This window comes from Patella vulgata, chromosome 5, assembly GCF_932274485.2.
Source record: "Patella vulgata chromosome 5, xgPatVulg1.2, whole genome shotgun sequence".
NCBI classification, from domain to species: domain Eukaryota; kingdom Metazoa; phylum Mollusca; class Gastropoda; family Patellidae; genus Patella; species Patella vulgata.
Genome location: NC_065883.2, coordinates 69,524,243 through 69,542,998, shown reverse-complemented (window position 1 = coordinate 69,542,998; position 18,756 = coordinate 69,524,243). Strand labels below are relative to the sequence as shown.

The window sequence follows — 18,756 nt, the reverse complement described above, 5'->3', positions numbered from 1 at the left end:
GCCAGCTCAATTTTTGTCAAGGTCGTTGAGATGTAAATAAGGTTAGTGATTGTTGTTGAGATTGTAGGTTAGGGTTAGGGTAAGCATTGGGGCTAGGTCCAGAGTTGGGATTGGCGCTAGCTCAGTTTACATCTCGTAACCTATGATGGAAAATTGAGCTGGCCTTATCTTTTAGCACTAACCAGGTTTCACGTCGATCGTTCTTGATTTGTTGGAGCCTTAGGCTATATTCGCAAAGCGTCGCCTCCAAGAACAATAAAATGAGTATGGCTTAGGGAACAGAGAGAGAGAGAGAGAGAGAGAGAGGGGGGGGAGAAATGGGATTTAATGTCCACTCGACACAAACTAAGTAATTTCGGGACTAACATATGGTTCAATTTTACTTCAATAATTCGCCTGCACGTAGGGTTCTTTAGCAGTGGGAGAAAACCGAAGGACCCGGAGAAAACACTCGAGGTTGGACAGACGACGCTTAGGGAACAGTTCCAGGTCCATATATGAACTGAACTCAGAATTGGGTTTAACGTCTTACTTTTCTGCACCCACCGGGCTAATGAAGACGGGATTAGACATTCCCTGGAATTCGTAAAACGTTTGAAATTATAAACCCTTGGCTTTAATTATCAGTCATCAGTGTTACCTTTCTGCACCAACCGGCCTAATGAAGACGGGATTAAACATTCTCTGGAATTTGTAAAACGTTTGAAATTATAAACCCTGAGCTTTAATTATCAGTCATCATTTTGATTATAGTATAATATAGATCAATAGGAAATGAGCTCATTGAGGTATAAATTACTGTAGTTAATCAGATAATAGGTAGATTATTCCAGGTTAAATATCTACTGTTTCACGTATCCGTATACTCTGATAACATAAAATGAAATTCTATAAAGTTCATCCGGCATGTAATTATATGAATTAAAGGGGAACCACCCTCCGTAAATATGTCATTATTGACTGATAAAAATGAAATTAGATAAGGGTTAACGTGTTCTGCACTAGAAGATGTTAATACGCCATACAATGAGTGCACTATAAGCGAAACTTGCGGACTACTTTTCTTCTTGGATTTGTTGACGCACACGCCATAGTGTATACAGGATATCTGGGTTTTCGTCTCATCCGAAAAACTAGACTATTTTCATCAACACCGGGGTCTCCTGCTTAGAGGTGGGTCAGCATCATACTCATTCAGCACATGTAAAAAAGATTTATTTACAAAAATATATTTTTAGCAAGAAGGGGTTTTTCCTTCAGTACTTAATATAATTATTATTAGCATGGGGGTGTAATTAATATGGCGCTGAATCGGTAACCGGGGAGTCCAGGGAATGATCGTGGCGTTTGTCGAGAAACTGCCTCGGCATGGGCCGGTAAGTTGACTCTTGCCAGTTTTGCTGGATGGAGGGCTTAACAAGGAACATCGTCTGATCATTCAGCGGTCGGGTGTACGTTGGCGTGCCAGCAAAAGACCCCTTGCCAGTTGAAAAGCTAATGCCCCCGTCAGACCGGGGTGCGCCCTTACTGTGCTGCTGCGACCGTACGGCGACCAGAAAATGCACAAGGTCGCCGGCAAACGTGAACACAACACGCAAAAATGTTCTAAAAAATTAAAAACCTGAAAAAAAATCGTGTTCTCATGCTCAAAATAAACGCCGTGACTCGGCGATCATTGGCGACCATGGTGACCATAGCTGGCGTTTCTACCACGCTTATGGCGATCTTAACGCGCTCTAAAACTATTTTCCGCCGCCGTAGCAGCGAAGTAAGGGCGCCACTCTGGTCTGACGGGGCTATAAATAAGAGTAAGACGTAATGACGCCGTCCGGGCACAATGTCCCTCAGAGCAACGAAATGACTATACCCGTCTTCTATGGGCTCGTTTTTCTACAATAGTAAAACATTAAGCCCCGTTTTATTTCGTTTCTAGTTCGAGCCAAAACAACCCTATGTTAAAGAACCCTGGTTCCCTGTAGCATTTTTAAAAATAAATCTTCGTCATTTTCCGGGTATTTCCCCGTAGCTTTAATATTTCATCTCTAAACAACCGCAAGGATAATTGTCGTGATACTGAATGCATGTAGGCCTACTCGTAGATAATAACAGGTTCTCGCTTTTCAAATGGTTTTCCTCTCTTCTTTAAGCAAGATTCTTTTACTTTAACTTTGAAAACAAACTGAGCGAAGACGGTTCGGTTTTACCCAACGCTACAAAGGGTTTTGGTGTGTGAAGTTCTGTTCGTCTGCTCTTTATAACACCAGAGAAGATAAGCACGCTTTAAAGTAAAACTTAGTGCGTCAGTGTTCTTAATGAGCTTGGTTATTTTCGTATTTAAGAAGATTTTTACTTACGAAGAATCTGCACATTGTAAACGTTCACAATGTACACGACTTTAATTGTCGTATTTTTAGCTAGCTCTGTTTGAGATGATTTTACAGGAATTTACTCAATTCATTTTCAACTTTTTTTGTGGCTATCTGTTATATTGTACATGCATATTTGCACGGCGACCATTTTAAAGGAAATGAAATGGGGTTTAGCGTCCTACTGTTCTGCTCCGACTGGGATAATGAAGACGGGCATACGCCATACAGTGTGCTATGAGGGAATTTTGCTAGGGCAGCGGCCCTACGGCCTACTCTTATATCGAATTCCAAATGCCAGGGGATCTTTTACGTGCAAGCCAATGTACACACGGGACCTCGGTTTTTCGTCCCATCCGAACGACTAGACAGCTGTCCTTGTCAGACTCCCCTTCCTGCACCACTGACAATTGGAAATCACGTCGGGAAATCCTGATTAACTTTCTCGGCCAATGCTGAATCGAATACCCGACCTCCAGGCTAGCGAACCAGCGTCTTACCCACTTCGCCACCATGGCGCCCTTTTTAAAGGAACTATTCAGTGTAGGGTGTGTTCGTATAATCCACTATAATCAACACCTGTTTCCCTGTGGTGATCAGACCATGAACTATACGCTTTAAATATTCCACAGATCGTGAACTATAAACAAGCCCCATATACTTCTAGAACAAACTCATGATTTCCCGCCAGTTTCGTTCAGCTGTGGTCCCAAACAATCTGTCGAGTGGCGATTAGATCACGTTTGGTTCTAGATACTTTGTTTTCCATTGACTGTTGTGCAGGACGGATGACTTGACAAGAGTTAGTGTATATTTAGGGTGACCCACCAGAAATAAATATCTCCATATATCTCGACAATTACGCCACAATATTTATATATATGCCAAGCCTCAAATCAGTTTCACACAATTATAGTCACTAAATAAATCTTCATGTTGTACTTAATAAGCTATGACCATTAATCATGTGTAAATAATAGACTGAAAACTGGTTCCAAGAGTCGTCCATAACATCCAGACACTTTTGAGTAAAAGATAGGTTACGTGCCCTTGTTTTGAAATTAGTCTCGCTTAACCAAGCTATCGACCATTCTACGTCTAATTGACAGGTCGGGATAATCAAGACTACTTTTTTACGACACATAACAGAAAGCTAGAACAAGAAATTGAATTTAGAAATAAGCACGTTAGGTAGTTCAACAATCGTTTTAAGAAGCTTGTAAAAGTAAAATGAAACTACTGCTAGTATCATGTTCCTGTCTAACCCGAGTGATTCAGAGATAGTATTTGTACTAAACCAAAAGATGCCGCTCTTAACGGTACAGTTAATGATAAAGCGATTTAAAAAATGAAACGAACGTAATTTCTAAATCTGCTGTAATAACCAAGAAGCTTAATTTTACTGCTATTCAAAATCGTCAACAATATTTTTTTTACGGCTGTAATAGTTGATAGATTTGTAGAGAATTGCACGTGCCATGACTATTTATAGTATCATACTGTCAGAAAGTTGGTCACGGCACGGCGAATGTGCACGCTTCAGTGGTAGTCTCGAACTATCAGCGGTGGACTGTATTTCTGTGAGTACATGGGTCACCCTATATATTCGTCGTATGTTGGCGTGCATGTAGAAGAATGCCTGCCAGTTAGAATTCGAAATAAGAGTATGTTGTAACGCTGCTGTCTGGGCAAAATGTTTCCGTCTTCATTAGGCAAGTCGTTACAGAAACGTAGAAATGAAACGAAATGGGGTTTAACGTCCTTCTGTTCTGCTCTTAACTTGGGCTAATGAAGACGGGCATACGGGCATACGCCATACAGTGTGCTATGAGGGAAGTTTTGCCCGGGCAGCGGCGCTACGGCCTACTCTTATATCGAATTCCAACTGCCAAGGGATCTTTTACATGCACGCCAATGTGTACTCGGGACCTCGGTTTTTCGTCCCATCCAAACGACTAGACAGCTGCCCTTGTCAGGCCCTCCATCCTGCATCACTGACAAGGGGAAACCACGCCGGAAAATCTGGTTCTGGGTGAACTTTCTCGGCCAATGCAGGGATCGAACACCCGACCTCCAGGCTAGCGAGCCAGCGTCTTACCCACTTAGCCACGTGAACCCCTCAGAAACGCAGAACGTTAAGCCTCATATCATATCAGTACGTAGTAAACCATAGTAAAATGTATACTGCCTGCTTTCCTCGACACTGATGACTACCCCGCACCATCTTTTTTGTAATATTTGTTTATTTGTTTTGTTCAATTATGTACGTAGATATCTTTCATATCCGCTTCATCATTAATACATTTTTTTTCATGAGGCGATATTTATAAGCATCTTCATGCTTGTTTCGTATCCTATATACTGTAATTTAGCTATAAAAAATGTAAACTTTGCAAATAAATATTGTTTAAACCATATCTGTACATTTTTATACAAGTGAGTAATAAATGAATGTGTTCAAATGAACATATAAAGAATCTCCTACGAGTCTTTTTTTATATCAAAAAATATCAACACTAGGTGATAAAGTAAAAAAAAAAAATCCAAGGCTTTGTCGTGTTTCATTTTTACTTTATCGACGAGTGTTGATATTTTTTTATATCGAAAAAAACGAGTAGGAGATTTTATTTATCACCCAATCCTTTCTTACATGCACAAATAAATAAATATAATTGTTCTTTTTTTATTTTTACTTTATCGACGAGTGTTGATATTTTTTTTTATATATCAAAAAAAGACGAGTAGGAGATATCACCCAATTCTTTCTTACATGCTCAAATAAATAAATATAATTCTTTGCTATAGATTTCACTTTTACTGAACTTGATTACATTACTGCGTAGTGATACATCTTTTTTTGATAGCGATTTAAAAATTGCAAAATCCTTTATATTGACCCAGTGTTTCCATCAAGACCAAACAAATAAAAAGAATTAGTTCCTTTTTAATAAAAATGAAGTTACTTTTAATAAAAAAGGAATTGTTCTTTGAAAATAAAAAAACAAATAGTTCCTTTTAAACCGACCAATCCAATTCATGTAAAGCGATATCTGCTAAGGAGATATCGTTGTAGATTATGAAATTTATCACACAAGCGATATCTACTGTAGAATGTGTTATCGGGTGATAAATTAGTATATCTGTAGATAATGAGATAGAACTGGACAGACGAGTCTTTTATTCCACCCTTTACTTCTGTTTATATTAATATATATCCCGAGCTCTTTAAAACAGATGTTTACGAATATATTACTAAATTACAGATTCGTTTAGGCGGTGACATATTGAAAATATTTATGGGAGAAAAGGGTTAATCCAGATGCAGAAAGTACACAAAAAATATTTGTTAGGTATGTTAAGTTAGAAGTGTATTGTGGAGAAAGAATAATTAAATACACAACCTCCAAATAGTTTTGTTCGAGACTATGTTATTGTACTAGGTGTTCTGGAGTAATCAGTCACTGCGTCATCACTTTCCAAACTTCAAATTGACTATAGACCTCTATGATAATTAGCATAGGGCGTTGAGTCCGACCCAGATTTCATATAGACCGTAGGCTACTTCGTTTCATTTTACAACGACATTAAATTGACAAATATTTCCAGTCTGATTCAAATTTTTAACTGCTGTATGAATTTATAATGAATATAAATCAATACACATAACCTTACAACTTAGCAGAATAATGTGGTTTATTCATGTATGCACATTATCTGAATTAAGAATTATTTATTAAGGTAACTATTTTGAAACATTTACACGTCCTTATAGGTAAACACGTTAAAAATAATCTATACTTTACTCGTTATGAAAAATGAATTAAGATTATAATACATGATATACATGATACCATTCTGGATGACTTATATTCGTTATGAGTAAATACTCTAAAATAAGTTACAAAAAATTTAAAAAATTACAAAAAAAAAATTACAAGTTATACCGTACGAAAATTAAATGGTAGCTGGCTTTTTTTTTCGCACGTATACAGTGAATGGCCATTTTGCTCAGTAATCCCAGCCATAATTTGGCTATTTTTTTAAAATTGTGTTAAAGTTTTAAATTTTTGTTTAGAACTGAAATAAATTAACTTTTAGTTAATCCCCACGCTAAAAACATTAACAGAATTGATTGTGTATATCTCAAATAGACACGACCGAAGCACAAAATAGTGCCAATATGCCGACGTCAAATCTAGAGTTGTAGATGATGTTATTTTTGTGAAAAATCATTGGAAGAAGCGATAAGATGTTCTGTACGGATTATACAGTCCTAAAGGCTGCAAGAAGGCTATTGTTTACAATGTAACATTGTGCCTTGTAATGTTGATAATGATCATAATGATGGTGTTTACATTTGTTTGTTGATGTGACCTTATGACCTGTGACGTTTAGATTACGTCATATGGATATCATGGCTATTCACTGTGTCAGAGTCACTTCTCTGCAGGTAGGGTGAGTCTGTCGTTCAGATTGAAGTTATACCTGTGTTACTAATGCATTTTCTTTTGTTTCTTTGGGTTTAAAAAAAACCCGCTCAAATTGGAATACACGAACACTTGCAAAGTTGGAATTCGATATAAGAGTAGGCCATAGCGCCCGGGCAAAGTTTCCCTTATAGCACATTATATGGCGTGTATTAGCCCAGTACAGGAGCAGAACAGTAGGACATTCAACCCCATTTCATTTCATTTCACCATGGTGTAAAGGCAGTGGTGTAGTGGTGTAGCTCATCCCAAACACCCATGAAGTATTGTTACACACATGACCATAGAAAGCATGACAGTATATATGTTGGTTTCAAAATTAACGCGGGGGTTGGATGGCCGAATGGCTAGCACGTGCGCGCAGCGCTGTATCATACGATCTGTCATTGAGTCAACTGGTTGTACGTGACAACGAGTAGGGTCGCCTGTCCAACCTCGTGGATTTTCTCCGGGTCCTCCGGTTTCCTCCCACTGCTAAAGACCCCTACGCGCAAGAGAATTATTGAAATACAATTAAACCATATGTCAGTCCCGTAATGACCTAGTTTGTGTCGAGTGGACGTTAAACCTCATTTTTCTCTCCCCCCCCCCCCCCTCTCTCTTCAAAATTAACAAAGTATTGTATTCACTACCCCTTCCGTCCCGGTAAATAATTATATTCTCTTCTAATATACATAACAATAAAACAAAACAGAAAACTTCAATAATATCCTTTTTTAATGACACCAAGTCATCTTTACAATTGGAACTTTGGGGGTTTTTTTTATATCGTTTATTCTTTTATTCTTTTATGTAATTCCTGTCTCGTTAGTTAATCCCAACCGTCGTCTTGATTTCCATTGTCATATGTATAATACGCTGCATCAGGGAGATGGGATGTTTTTTTTATCATGATCAATGGAACTTGTCAGAAGATATGTATGCAAGTGTAATGTTTTATACTTATTGATAGTGTGCTTTAATACTCGGGGGAAATTAACCCCATAATATGTGTTACTAATATATTGCTTCTTACATTGAAACACGAGTAGATTGGAATACAATTTCAAATTCCAGAGACATAATACACTTGACATTTTATATATAATATGAGAAATTATAATTAAAACGTATTGTGACATTTAGACATTGCAGTAGGTAAACTAATATGTGAATATTACAAATAATACTGTATGAAATGCAATCTGATTAAAACACAGGTCCTATTTCGTTTCGTTTTTTATAGTTCAAAATTTCGTTTTATTTGTCTATTCTACACTAGAAGCTAGACGAGTTGTTATATAACCTGCGTTCTGGATGGCGTGAGGGATTAGCCAATGAAACCGTCTGTTACGACGACTTCTTGGCGTGCGATGCAGAGAACTGCTGGTAAACTAAATGTCACGGCTGAATGATTTATCAATGTCTGACGTAATAGAGCCAAAATCCTTTCGTACGACTTCTGACGCGATCTTTTACTCCAACCGGTCAGATCTTTATGTAGTGTAGACCATCGAAAGTATGAAAAAAACGAAACGAAATATAGATCGTATTTTAATCAGATTGTATGAAACGCGAAGTTGGGGATATCAAGTTTGGCATTGCAAGTAACTTAGAAGTACAACGAAACATATAGGCCAACTAGACCTGAACAAGACCTGATCATCCTAAAAGCCGTTGATCGGAATTTCTACTATTTGGACAATATTTAGTCCACGCTCAAATATACTCAAATTTATTATATAACGGTGTGTGTGTGTGAGAGAGAGACAGAGAGAGAGAGAGAGAGAGAGAGGGGTTCAAGTCCACTCGACACAAACTAGGTCATTTCGGGACTAAGATATGGTTCAGTGTTATTTCAATAACTCGCTTGCGCGAGTGGGAGGATACCGGAGGACCCAGAGAAAACCTACGACGTTGAACAGGCGACCCCACTCCTTGTCACGTACAACCGGGGAATCAAAACCACGCCAGTTGACTCTATGACAGACCTTATGATACAGCGCACATACGCTAACCATTCGGCCACCATCTGTGTAAATATTGAACACAATTGAATCATTTTGGGCTGTATTCCTTTCAGAGATTCAATTTTCAACTTCTTATCTCGTTTATTTGACACCATACACGGGGAATGCTCACTAGTCCACGGGTTCACTAGTCCACCGATATCTATTATTAGAGTTGGGATTAGGGTTCGGTTAGGCATCAATAGTCCACCGATATCTATTATTAGGGTTCGGTTAGGGTTCATTAGTCCACCGATATCTATTATTAGGGGTTGGGATTAGGGCTCGGTTAGGGTTTATTAGTCCACCGATATCTATTATTAGGGTTTATAGCCATATTTATAGCATTTCTTATAGCGGCGGACTAGTGCAACCGCGGACTAGTGAACCCCTCTCCAATATTATAGTTTGCAACGGATTCCTAAATCCCTTAAATGGCGACTATAGACTTTACATTTAATCGGGCATTATATTATTCTTGAACAACCAGCGTGTAGCATGCAGCGTATTACTTCTATTTTAAAATCGCCATTTTGTTTATAACGTTTTTTCTTTGTTGCGATTCTTTTTTTTCCTGTGGCAAACATACAAATATATATATAGGTCACTCTTCCAACCAAGGCATCAACACGACACCACCCTAGCTTAATTTGACATTAATTAACATTAATTAACAATTTATTACTTAATGAAGATTAATTAAATATGATATTCACGTAGTATATATACAAGATGTGGTTTGATTAAAGAGATATTCCTTGATAAGGCATGGATTTTGTGCTTATCTCAAGGACAATTTGAGCTCATGTGTTACTAGCACTCAAAATAAAGCAAAAGCAAAAATAATATATTCGACATTTTATACATCACCAAAACGCCAGTTTTGAGGTCAATAAAATACCAAAACGAGTTTGTGTCCCACAGTACAAATAGAAACATATAACTACGACCACATGTTCTAGAAAATGTGTGAAAATACCCCACCCTGTGTTCCAGAAGGTGCGCGAAAATACTCTACCCTTTGTTCTAAAAGATGTAGGAACATATCTTACCCCCTTTTCCTGAAAATGCGCAAATCATACCTCCTGCCCTTTTATATTTCAGAAGATATTCAACCCTGTGTTCCAGAAATTGCGTGAACATCCCCATTACGGGTGCTTCAGACGGTGCGCGAACATGCCATTGCCTGTGTTCCAGAAAATGCGTGAACGCGCCCTTACCAGTTTTCGGACATAGCCTACGCCGTGTTGCGGAAAATCCGTTAACACGCGTACATTACTCCGTGTTCTAGAGAGTGCGCGAACACACCCTACCCCGTGCACATTTTAAAGATATGAAGGAATTCCTACCCCTTTAAATCCGACAGTATTAATCACTGAGATGATATTTGATGGTAAATATAAAACCTATTTATTTCAGGCGTGTGGAATGACTGACATCATGGCGGCTTTGTTTGGCGTTTACTGGTTATTAGATGAAAACTGTGGACAGGTGAAGATTAATTTTAACAGGTAAGTCACTGATTATTTATCTCACCTGTTCAATATGTATCTATATACCTGTACAGGGATTTCACATGTGAAATATATCCATGGAATGCGTTTAATTATTTCACATCTTCGCAAACCAGAAGTACATGATCAGGGTCTGATTATGAAACTGTGCGTGCGACCCTTGACCAAGCAATCATCGTCGTTACCCAGCGTGAACAAGAATACATAATCAGGGGTTGATTGGGGAACTGTAAGGCCCCACGAAATGCCACTTCACTGATCCACCGTCGTTAACCAACGCCAACCAAGAATACACAATTCGGGTCTGATTAAGGAATACACAATCCGGGTCTGATTAAGGAACACGTGGGGCCACTAGAAAAGACATTTCACTAGCCCATCGTCGTTAACTGAGGAATTGCAAAAACGATAGGATAGCAAGGACATTTTTTTTTATTTCACCTATCATGTTTCTTTACAGAATGATTAAAATTTAAATATATATCATATTTAGAAACAGATTGAAACACCTGATATATCATTACAGAATTACCTGGACATATTATCAGGTATCAGGTTCGAGAGTCAAATTGAAAGGAAAAGCATTTTAATCAATCTCAAATATCTTAAATATGTAATATTTACGAGGAAACATGAAATGAATAACACAAATAATAATGGATCCGAGTCGGGGGCAGGTTTCACACCCACCCCACCAATAAATGACAGTTTTGATGCTAAAAGTAAAACTAATTAAACCAAGTATTGACCAGAATCGGTTATTTAGACGGGCAATCGGTCCTTCACCAGTGATTGTTTGACGGTTTGGTTGGCCCTTCACCAGTGATTGTTGATTGTTTGACGGTTTGGTTGGCCCTTCACCAGTGATTGTTCACTAGTGATTGTTTGACAGTTTGGTTGGTCCTTCACCAGTGATTGTTCACCAGTGATTGTTTGATGGTTCGGTTGGTCCTTCACCAGTGATTGTTTGACACCAGTGATTGTTTGACAGTTTGGTTGGTCCTTCACCAGTGATTGTTTGACGGGTTGGTTGGGCTTGATTCACTAGTGGATGTTTAACAGTCTGGCTGGTCATACTATCTATCGAATACACCCCGGTCGAGATCACGCTTTTGACCTTGAAATTTCCTCGGGGGAGCGAGAGAGAGAGGGGGGGGGGGCATTTCATGATTAAAACATGGTTCAATTTTATTTCAATGATTCGCGTGCGAACAGGCTACCCTAGTCCTCGTCATGTGCCACCGAACAATCGAAACAACGCGCTCGCGCTAGCCATTCTGCCATCTCCCCACCCCTATGGCTTGCAAGTAAAAGGTATATTTTGAAGAATGGGCGGAAGCAGCGCTTCTCGGGCAAGACCCCCCCCCCCCTCGTTTGTCTTCATTAGCCCACCTGGTGGAGGAAACGATGAGGTTAATCACCATTTCATTTTCAACATGGTTATAATTTTATTTATATATAATGTGCCAGTCAGGTATTCTGGGGTTTTTTTGCCATTGTGTGAGGTAATTAGGTCAGGTAACTATATATGATATACCAGGTAGGTAAAGTTTATATATACACCCATTAGTCACTTAAATACACGGTCGATCTATTTATAGCAATATGTACTCTTGCAGTTGATGTAACCTTACCAAATTGCAATACAATAGGCGATAAAGCGTTACGAAAAAGATTAAGTCAAATACCTTATGACGTCGTTTTTTTCTAGGAAATTAAAGGGAGGCAAACAAAATGTCGTACATACATATATCGTTATAGTGGTTAAGTCGGTAAGGTGCTAGCTTCGAGGTCGGGTGTTCGATCCCTGCATTGGTTGAGAAAGTTCACCTAAATTTTCCCACATGTTTTCTCTTGCCAGTGGGCAATGGTGCAGGACGGAGGGCCTTACAAGGCACAAGTGTCTATTCGTTCGGGTGGTACGAAAAACCGAGGTCCCGTGTATACATTGACATGCACGTAAAAGATCCCTTTGCAGTTGGAATTCGATATAAGAGTAGGTCATATAGTGCCGCTGCCCGGGCAAAATTTCCCTCATAGCACGCTGTATGGTATATAGCCATTAAACACCATTTCATTTATATCGTTATTCTTTAGTAACTCGTTTTTCGTCTATTTATTGCTTGGAATCCTAATGTTTACGTCAACCATCAATTGTGTCATGTGTGGAAGGGTCATACCTGAACGATTTTTATTTATAACTATTAACATTTAATAATTATAATTATTATGGTTCATTGAAGACAGTTTGCGTCAATTGTTTTTTGTTTTTTTTGTTTTTTTAAAATTGATTATTTAAAGTTGCAATTTCATATTTTTAAGTTATATTTTTAAAATTTATTAAAATAAAGCCTTAAAATAGATGGTATCTATAAACAGTCCTACCTTGTTAAAGAATAATCCTATTAATCCTATAATTCACTATTGCCAGTTGAGAAATTGGCAAAAATATCATTTTCATCGACAAATTCAAACGTTTGAAGTTAGCTACTCCGTGGTGGAGAATAGAAATTGAGTTTAACGTCCTACTGTTCTGCTCCTAACCTGGGCTAATGAAGACGGGCATACGCCATACAGTGTGCTATGAGGGAAATTTTGCCCGGGCAGCGGCACTACGGCCTACTCTTATATCGAATTCTAACTGCCAAGGGATCTTTTATGTGCACGCCAATGTGTACACGGGACCTCGGTTTTTCGTCCCATCCGAACGACTAGACAGCTTTCCTTGTCAGCCTCTCCGTCCTGCATCACTGACAAGGGAGAACCACGCCGGAAAATCTGGATGAACTTTCTCGGCCAATGCAGGGATCGAACACCCGACCTCCAGGCTAGCGAGCTAGCGTCTTACCCACTTAGCCACGTGATCCCCACTTTAACAAGAAAATAAAACCAAATACCAACGCTAGATTACCTCCCGGCTGGGATTTGATTCGATTAAAAAGGAGGTCCATGAAATGATTTTCGAAAAAATTACAGGTGGCGCTGGCTTTTTACAATATCCCATTTGTATCGTCTGTAGAGAAGAAACACGATGATAAATGGAATTTGTGCTAGGAAGGAGTATAAGTAAATATTGTTTCAGCTTGTCGCCAGAATTATATACGCCACCCACTAAAAAAAACCTCGTAGCCATTCTACACAACATGATGCTAATCAAATCACACACAAAAATACTAAACACCGACATTAATGGCGACATTTTAATAAAAGATCTATTTATTTAACAAAAATAATGGTTAAAATCACCCGATTCGACGTTCATCCCCCGTCGATGTGGTCTTATCAAATTGTTTTAATTTGCCCCGGGGCTGTTAAAAATGGCGTTGGACGTGGTTTAGTCAGCCCATGGTTGATTAAACCGGAATTCCAAATACCACGAACTCTGGTTCTTGCTAATAATCAAAATGGTATCAGTTCTGGTAACTGAAAGCTAATGTGTCAGGATGCCTGAAGCCAAGATCGTTTTTATTTCTGACTTCAAATTACCTGGCTTTTTCAATAGACAGGCGTCTGGGTATGTAATATGGAGAAAATCAAGCCTCGTAGCAAAATGGCGACTGAATGATAACAGATTGTGTGTTATTCAAATAAAAGCTTTAGTGAGAAGCAATCTAGTCTTTATTTATTAATAACATTCTCATTTTCTTTCAATGTGTTATATAAACATTTATCTAACACGCTTCCACTCTTCCCAACATTGATTTTATTCCGCCATGTATACAAGGGAGGTTACTCTTGGCTTGGGACCACTAATTCACTGTGGATTTTATATAAATCTTTGTTTACGTATACAAACATAATTTATTATAAAAATACAGTATGCAAAAGCCACTGATTTGTATTTTTTGACACGGGACACAATTTTATGGAATGCATTTATTGTTTATTGCTGAGCAAGGTTTCGTTCAGACTTTATCAAGCAACGATAAAATATAATTAGACATAAATTAACTTATCCAGACCATAATCAACTCTCGATGCCATTGCTAGCCTGTGATATTTAGCGGATTGGAATACATGTTTAGAAAAATAATTAAACGTAAAAAAGGATACCGATTTAGTAATGATGATCGAGGCTAACCTAAAATTCTAAAGCTGTATCATAAAGCCTGTCATTGATTCGACTGGCGTGGTTTCGAATCCCCGGTTGTACGTGACAAGGAGTAGGGCCGCCTGTCCAACCTCGTGGGTTTTCTCCGGGTCCTCCGGTTTCCCCCCACTGCTAAAGACCCCTACGCGCAACCGAATTATTGAAATAAAATTAAACCATATGTTAGTCCCGAAATGACTAACGCCACCTGGCCTATGTTACTCCCTGGTCCGAGCTACCCCTATACCCCAAATTTCAGACTCGGGGCAGACCTAGTGTAGCCGCCAACCCCGAACAGACCGGCTTTGCTCGGGGGTCATAACTCCGAAACCGGAAGTGGTAGACTAACGCCACCTTGCCTATGTCACTTCCCGGTCCGAGCTACCCCTATACCCCAAATTTCAGACTCGGGGCAGACCTAGTGGAGCCGCCAACCCCGAACAGACAGACAGACAGACAGACAAACGACAGTCACAAATATATATATATAGATAGATGAGTATTGCCTGGACTAGGATTAATGTTTCTCGCTGATATAACCACTTTTTTTACACTACAAAATATGTCTATAACTTGATGTCTAGGTGTGTGTGACGAGACCCAATAAGATGAAGTTAACCAGAATGAACTTATAGTCAGGCGGGTTTACTATTATATATGGCAACTTTTAACGAAGTGATTCAATTCGTTTGAAAAGAGCATTTATCTTGTGTGTAGCTAACGCATTTATCTTTGTACGTTCTTTTGTACATTGGAATGTCGTTCATTAAACCGACAACATATCGTGTGCTATAGGATAGTCTATCTTCATAAATAATATGTCGTTTATTTAATAATAATATTGTTGTTGCGTTTATTTCGAGCAACCATGATAAACTAAAGCCCGTCCTGTGTTTATGGCAGTGTGCGTATTCCTTGAAAAGATGTGTCTTAAGTAAACCCGAATCTGCACGCGTTTAATGGTTAGCACATGCGCGCTATATCATGAGGTCTGTCATTGAGTCAACTGGCGTGATTCGATTCACAGGTTGTACTGACAAGGAGTAGAGACGCCTGTCCAACATTGTGGATTTTCTCCGGGCCCTCCCCTCCCCCCCACCCAACTGCTAAAGACCCCTACGCGGAAAGGAATTATTGATATACAATTGAACCATATGTTAGTCCCGAAATGACCTAGTTTTTGGACGTTAATCTCCGTGTTCCTCCCTTCCCTTAACCTTTATATTATTCAGCTGTACATATAAAAAAAACATATTATATAGGCCTACAGTTCATCAAGCTAAAGCAAAAATAAGAAATGGAGGTTTTCCAAATTTTGATGACTTTACGCGAGAAAGTTTGTTTCAAATTCCAAATTGTCAAGGGTACTTTTACGTGCACTCCCAATGTGTACACGGGGCGTCTGTTTTTCGTCCCCTCCGAATGACTAGACACTGACCCTTCGTCCTGCAAAACTGCTAAAGGGAAACCGCGTACTAAAATCCTCAGGAACTACCTCTCTACCAACACCAGGAGAGAACTGAGCTACCGTGGGTCCAAAATACAACATACATAATTACTGTCCGAATTAAAACTTTATGGCACAGACTCGCTTTCCTGAAGGCCCTGAGTTCTACAGAGGGATTTGAAAGGAGACGCGTTTAGTCATTCGGATGAAACGAAATACCGAGGTCTCGCTGGAATTCGAAAAAAGTGTAGGCTGTAGCGCCGCTGTCTGGGCAAAATGTCCATCATAGGCACACTCTTTGGCGTATCTCCATTAGCCCAGTCGGTGCAGAACAGCAGGACGTTAAATCCCATTTCATTTCATTTCTGTTGTTCGTCTATACGTAATCAACTTTTATATTTATTTAAATAGAATTTTATATAAAAAAAACCCAAACAATTGATGCTTTTAGATGTTGAAGTAATGGTTTCGACGAGACGCTAAACTCTCTTCATCCTATTGATAAACACAAATTAATTTTATCTCAATGGTATTCGATGTTATTCGTTCGATTTCTTTGGTTCAATAAGAAAATACGAGTGGGTGCTTCATTAATAGGAACAACCATCGTTAATGCTACTTAAGTCAGAGAATTGTTAGTGAGCTTTACAGTCATTTATTCCAGAAGAAAAACAAATAACGTTGAGCTTTATTGCGTCTGTTTGCCGTTTTACAAACATTCCTTCGTAATACATGTTTTAAAATGGACGTCTGGTTCAATATGGAGCCCCCTTCAATCGACCAAAGTGAGGAAATTTGGCTTTGTTTACCTCTCAGCGCAATTTATACATTACTACAAGAAGGGATATTATCGTGATAAAATCATGTTTATACGTTCTGAGGACAGGACAGTGATGAATTCTGGTAGCCCGCGGCTTCCTAGACTAATGGTTTACTTGTAATAATTGAGTGCAATCTAGGTTCACACATTACAACGTCGAGAATCTGGGCAAAACACGGTCAATTATTACACAGACATAATACGTCATCAGATCATGTTTACACGTCATAATGTTTACATATTAGTACGAATGGGGGATTTGATTGGATAAAAATCGAGGATAGTCGCCGATCCTGTGTTGTAATGTATTTATTTGTTTGTTTATGTAGTATGATATTTATATGGGGTAATGCTTTTTGTCTGATGACATTTGAAGGAGAACGACATGCAATGGTTTGTTTACTGCGAGATGATTAATTAGGTCACCGACTCCAACCTCAAAATTTATTTTTAATTGAAAATATATTTTTTATGACATAGAAAATTAAAGTGGACTGTTATTTATAAGTTGTTTCGAAATAAACAAAATAATTTACAGAAACCCTCCCCTATCAGTCATTAACTTGGGGGCATCTAGGTCGAACGACGTAGCCAGTAGTTCAGGTTGGGTGATTTCCAGTCTGGTTTCCACCGAGGTCCTGTGTACACATTGGCGTGCACGTATTAAGGTCCCGTCCAGGCAAAATTCCCCTCATAGCACGCAGTATGGCGAATGCCTGTCTTCATTAGCCCAGTCGGAGCAGAATAGTAGGACGTTTAAACCCATTTCATTTCATTTCAGTTATAATTAGATCTTTGAATCTCGAGGGAATACATCTTGAACACTGTGTGTGGTTTTGAGATCAATAAGTGACAATATTATCGCTTAATCCATTAAGTTTAGAGGCAAATCTGAAGTCATGTGGATGATGAAGTACGGTTGACCCTCCTGGGTGTACAATTACAAATGAAACATCACCAACAAACAATCCCTGGTATCCACTAGTCTTTAGATTACAATACACCGTTAGTATCACTTGAGATAATCATCCATTTATCACAAAGGGCATTTATTACAGGGGGGTTGGATGGCCGAATGGTTAGCAGGTCCGCGTTGTATCATAAGATCTGTCATTGAGTCAACTGGCAAAACTCGTGGGTTTTCTCCGTTTCCTCGGGTTTCCTCCCACTGCTAAAGATCCCTATGCGCAAGCAAATTATTGAAATAAAATTGAACCATACGTTCTCTCTCTCTGAAATGAAAGGCGTTTAACGTCCTATCCTACTGCTCTGCTCCAACTGGGCTAATGAAGACGAGCATACGCCATACAGTGTGCTATGAGGGAAATTGTGCCCGGAAGCGGCACTATGGCCTACTTTTATATCGCATTCCAACTGCCAAGGGATCTTTTACGTGCACGCCAATGTATACAATATACCCCCATTTCATTTCATTTCAAACACAGACATTATATCATGCATATATCATTTTAAAAAATTACTTTTGGGACTTGTTTACGTCTTCATTCATGTCGAATGAGATCCATATCGGAAAATTTAATTTTTAGAAAAGGATTCGTCTGGTGACATTTAAAGAATTCACTAGGCCAAATCCGATTTTTATTTGGTTATTTAAACAAGTCTGCTATGTTGACTTGCGTTCATGTTTTTCCATTGGAGTTGATAAATATGAATTATAACTAAAATAAAAAATGAAATGGCGTTTAACGGCCGGCATTTCATTACCAACTGGGTTAATTCGACGAATTACAACAAGTTTCTGTCCCCTCCGAATGACGAGACGCTGTTTCGTTTATAAAACATACTTTTAATGTCAAAAGCAGATAGAGAGAAAGGGAAAGGGGGTTTATTGTCCCTTCGCTACAAACTACCTCATTTCGGGACTAACAGATGGTTCAATTATATTTCAATAATTTGCTTACGCGTAGATGTCTTTAGATGTGAGAGGAAACCGGAGGAAACCCACGTGGTTAGACAGGTGATACTACAGCGTGCCACCACACCACTTTACTCAATGACAGACCTTATAATATAGCGCACACGT

At 38.8% G+C, this 18,756-nt stretch overlaps 1 protein-coding gene across 1 annotated transcript in view; it reads left to right on the top strand.

The window, feature by feature from the left end:
* LOC126820604 (muscarinic acetylcholine receptor M2-like) overlaps window positions 1-18,756 on the top strand; it is a 128,664-nt gene that overhangs the window by 53,890 nt on the left and 56,018 nt on the right. Inside the window, exon 2 of the mRNA XM_050548675.2 lies at window positions 10,261-10,352. The gene's annotated coding sequence lies outside the window, so the exon portion shown is untranslated. The remainder of the gene's footprint in view (window positions 1-10,260; window positions 10,353-18,756) is intronic.